This window comes from Austrofundulus limnaeus, unplaced genomic scaffold (assembly GCF_001266775.1).
Source record: "Austrofundulus limnaeus strain Quisiro unplaced genomic scaffold, Austrofundulus_limnaeus-1.0 Scaffold183, whole genome shotgun sequence".
NCBI classification, from domain to species: Eukaryota; Metazoa; Chordata; class Actinopteri; order Cyprinodontiformes; family Rivulidae; genus Austrofundulus; species Austrofundulus limnaeus.
This window is the reverse complement of record NW_013952585.1, coordinates 1,016,062-1,020,907: the sequence shown is the minus strand read 5'-3', so window position 1 is coordinate 1,020,907 and position 4,846 is coordinate 1,016,062. Positions and strand designations below refer to the sequence as shown.

General features: G+C 38.6%; 1 protein-coding gene across 1 annotated transcript in view; it reads right to left on the bottom strand.

Annotated features, from left to right (window-relative positions):
- Positions 1-385, bottom strand: part of LOC106524356 (ribosomal protein S6 kinase beta-2) — a gene marked incomplete in the record, with an annotated part of 9,119 nt that extends 8,734 nt beyond the window's left edge. The window contains 1 exon segment of the mRNA XM_014018128.1: positions 215-385.
- Positions 386-4,846: the final 4,461 nt, after the last annotated feature.

The following is a 4,846-nucleotide window of genomic DNA, read 5'->3' as shown; positions in this document are numbered from 1 at the left end:
CTAAATAAAACAAAAATATTGGTGGTACTTTTTGACTGTGTAACTTTACAAACGGCACCCTATACCTGTTATCCTCACCAAACAGCTGAGCTGATACAAAATCTCTGATTGATAGAAAGGAGCTAACAGAGCTAGCTGCTAACTGTTGACAGCTAATTTGACAGGTAGGRACGAGCTAAATAGGAAAACATGCTAATGCTAACTAGCCTTTCACCTGCGAACAAAGACTTACGGCGGATTCTTCGGTTTTCCCAGAGATGAAGCAGTTTTTAATCCCAGTGAATCGTGGCAGTCATTGTTCTCCAGTAAACTGATAATAAAAGTGGCTTTTTAGGCTCCTGTCATGCTGACAGCAGGATCGGCAGCCAGGAAGCAGCTGCGCATGCGCACTGACGACGGGGTAACMTTTACGCAGCAGCGTCATCAACAGGGGCGGAGCTAATAGGGAACACAAATCACTTTCTTTATTTGATGGATTAACAAAAACACACTTCATATTATTTGTTTGTTTTTACTTGTGGGGTGTATTTTTTTTTGTTATTTTTTATATTTATTTATTCTATGCTACCAGTATTTTCTAAAAGTACAGACAGATGCTGTTTTACAGGAAAAASTACTTGTTTTGATAACTCTGGGTTAAAGTCGTGACATAGGTCAGGTTGATCTGACCAAAAATTGCTGCCTCTCTTTGTGTGTGAAAACACAAAATGATTATTTAAAACAAGAATGCCTAAATTTTCATAAACCATTTCAAATCCTAAAATTAAATAAGCTGCCCTGACCTTCTATGTGACCCATTGTATCGAAGTGACGATTAAGTCAAATTTAGTCAAAATGACTTCATCACATTTTCAGATTTCTGGCTTTMAAAGCTAYATTTTGAYACCTGGATCATTCTGATATAAACGGAATCAGAGATATGCCTTCATTTGTCTTGTTGGTTATGATGAAATATTAATATTTGGTCTGAATCCTTATTTTATGTTATTTTTATGATGAACTTTTCATTTCATTATGAAGAGAAAAGCTCACATAATATTTGAATATTGACATTTCCCAGCTGGAAGGAAACAAACACGTTTGTAGCTCGCAGGGAAAATCTCAAAATTTAAAGGTGTTTTTCCTCAAAATCTGTTTTTATTTTGTTTTGTTATTGTTGCCACTGCTCAAAAAAGTGCTTCAAAATTTATAATTATATTTTTTCACACAGTTCATTCAAATGAAACATTGATAAGGCATTTATTTGTTATATTTTGACAAAATTCAATTTTTGTAAGCGTTTTAATCAAAACAGTATATTTGCATATTTGTCCATACACCAATTTTAGATGTGAAGGGTCACATATTCCATCATTTTTTACACATATAAATAAGATCAAACAGAAGGCAGCTCAAACCACAGATCAGAAACATGTACCATAGGTTCACTTTGGCCCAGGCCTCCCTTACAAAAGACATCTCTAATCCACAAGTGATTTGCCTGGTTAAATAAAGGTTAATAAAAGGATCACTTCATGTTTTCATAAGAACAAAATTGAAAGTGTCCCAAATACAGAAGTGGGCTTTCAGTGGAAAGAGTGGGTGGTGCACCTGTTAAAGGAAGTCAGTGTGGTCTGATCAAAGCGTCAAAAACACTTCACAGAGCCAACAACATGAGGACCTACTGCACTACGACCATTCTTATCAGTAAGTAACAAATCAGACCTGTTTGAGCAGCTTTTAGACGAGGAAATGTTCATTTAGAGTAAATGAACATACATCAGATGGATCCATGMGCAGCAGGTAGATGGCTTTGGTGCTTTTTTCTCTGATTACAGGAAATTTASTGAAAAAGCTAATGAATGTTTAACAGACGTCACTAATTTTGTTTTGAAAATGTTATTCTCCACTGTGTGAGTTTCAGATGTTTGCTGTTTTTCTGCCCCTCCTGTGTGTGAATCAGTAAAATTCTGTTTATTTTCYGTTTGATCCACTCCAGGTTCTGTCATGACCACGTTCCTGGTTCTGTTCGTGTCAGCTGCTGAGGTCCGACTCGTCCACTTGGGTTCCACGGTCACGCTGAGCTGCAACGTCTCCTACCTTTACGACACGACGTGGCTGAAGCAGAACCCAGACCTCCAGCCCACCGTGGTCCTGTGTGCCAGCCTGAGAGAGGGCCACCCAGACGCAGGTGAACATAGATTTATTTAAGATTRCTGCATGGGTTGCATCAGAGCTGGATTATTTCACCACAGGTGACTGCAGGTGTGCTTTCAGGTTGTCAGCTCAGCCCTCGGCACTCGGTGGTCCTGGTGAACCGGTCTCTGGCTCTGAGGATCACCGGGGTTGAAAACGGAGACCTGGGTCTTTACTTCTGTATCGCGCATGTGAACATGCAGGTGATGGTTGGAAAGGTATTCAGGCTCCGCGGTACGTGCATCAACACATGTCTGCACACCTGCACCTAACACACCTGAACTCACCTGAGGAGACAACTTAAATGTGTTTTGTGTCTCATTGGTCTCCATGCKGTGACCTAGGGCGTAACTTTAGGTCTGTCATTGGGGGGTTATGCTCAAAAACCCTGCATGTCATGTTTAGCAATTAYGCTTAAAATGTTATGATATTGTAATTTTTTTAACCAGGTCAAAGTTACCTAAAGACAACAAGAGATGTATCCGTCTACTTAACCAGTTAAATACCTCTGCCAAGGGCGAGGTAATGTTTTCAGTCGCGTATGTCTGTCTGTCGTTCTGTCTGTGGACAACATTACTCAAAAACTTGTGCTGATTGTCACAGTTTTTTAGCCAGCTGAGCAGGCAGACCACYGGAAACTTCCTGGTTCCCCCAATCATCTGTTCGGGTCTGCCCGCAGCTCTTTCAGCTGTGTCTGGGTTACAYACGTCCTGGTTACTGTCGAGTGGACTAAATCATTTTGCGCCTCCAAGGTGGGGAACCCCAGAATGTTCAATATGTTGGGTGGACAGTAAAATAAAGTTTAATCTCTCAGTTTATGTTATCAATATATTTGAAATAAATTACTACACCTATTATTTGAAGGGCTCATTTCATTTGGCAAATAAATAAATAAAATAAAAAAATCAGGACTTCCATGGGCCCTTCTCCCTTCTTGGGCCCTGGGTTCTGAGGTCCACATTTCCCCCCACTTCCACGCCCATGGTTGTGGATCAGTCTCAGCTACTACCACATCGGATCTTAGGTCAGTGATTTTGTCATTTATTTATTTATTTATCTATTTATTTATTTTGTTTTGCAGCAAGTGATGATAACAAAGGCTAACAGCAACAAAACTACACGGCCGACAAAAAACAGCATGAAAAATAAAGTAGAACAATGATCAGTACTGATGAGAGATAACAGGCAGGTGTGCAACAAAAAAATAGATTATTTAAGGCAGAGGTCCTCAAATTGGGGTTCCAGGACTCCCCAGGGTCCGTGAGCAGTGACTTGGGGGTCCTCAAACATTTAGTAAATTATTAATATGATTTTTATTTTTTTAAAAAGCATATGGGGAATAATGCACTTGTAAAACAAACATAATAAATCAAACAAAAACTAATATTAAGATGTAATTTAGGGTTTGTTATTTATGCATTAACCGCATGGGGTTTATGAGGGGGTCCCTGGAATTCTTTTTAACCTTGTAAGGGGTCCCCAGACCCAAAATGATTGAGAACCCCTGACTTTAGGTAAAACCAGTGAAGAGTGAGACATCCATCCATTTTTTAACCTTTTCAGGTGCAGACCAGGTACTTGTCACCAGAGATCTTTGTGGGAAAGGCGGGTGCTCCTCTGACAGTCCACCTCAGGGTCAGTAACACAAGACTAAAAACTTTACTTTATGAGCTAAACAAACTCACMCATCTTTGTGATTCCATGAGGATACATGGATCATTTATTAAAATGTACAGGTTATGTTTGTTTGTGTTTTCCAGACTCGTCCTGGTTTGTGTTTCCTCACTGGTACGTTGCAGCTGTTGGTTCGGGCCTGTTCGTCATGGTTCTGACTGTTTGCTTCACCCACTGGAAAACAAGAAACAGGAAGTAGAAAAAAAAACACCTCGGCCTGCAATGAGGCACATTTTTCACACTTTGACCACTAAAGTTTTTAAATTTATCACCCTGCGTGTGAGACACAGCAGGCTCATATTGTGTTTACATAATGTGTTTTATTTATTGCTTTAGTTTAGTTTGTTACATTTTTAATACAAAGAAATATTTATTGTTTTGTATTTAGTTAAAAAGCTGTGTGTTTGGCTGCATGAAACATGCAGTACTTAAAATACTTGGATTAATGTTTRTGTTGTAAATTATAATCCTGATGTAATGTAAGGTAAATGAAGAGTAACTGATCAAATTTATAACTGCAGTGGCATCAGTGGTTCCTAAAGTTGGGGTTGGGACCCACAGTGGGGTCCTGAAACATCAAGGTGGGGCCCTGAACATATTTTCTGAATTAATTATACTAAAAAATGACAACGTTTTTTTGCCTTTGTTGTTACAAAATAATAAGATTAGTGTACTTAGAATGGACAAAAATAAAGTCATAAATAAGGTTATACAGTATGTGTTTATTTGGCGTAAAAACTAATTTTATCAGCCGACAACAGCTGGGGGCTCAGGTCTCTGCTTCTTAAATTTTTGTGGGTCATAAGCTGAAAAGTTTGGGAACCACTGATGTAGCTGAAGATTTAAGAAAAGTGTGTTATAATATCTTCAGATTCTGCAGTAATAAAACTAAATTTGTCATTTTCTTTTTGTCAGAAATGTTACGCTCTAAATGTGTTGTGTACAGGGTTACATCACTGCATTTTTCTTTTTAAGTGTTAATAATGTGACTTAATGG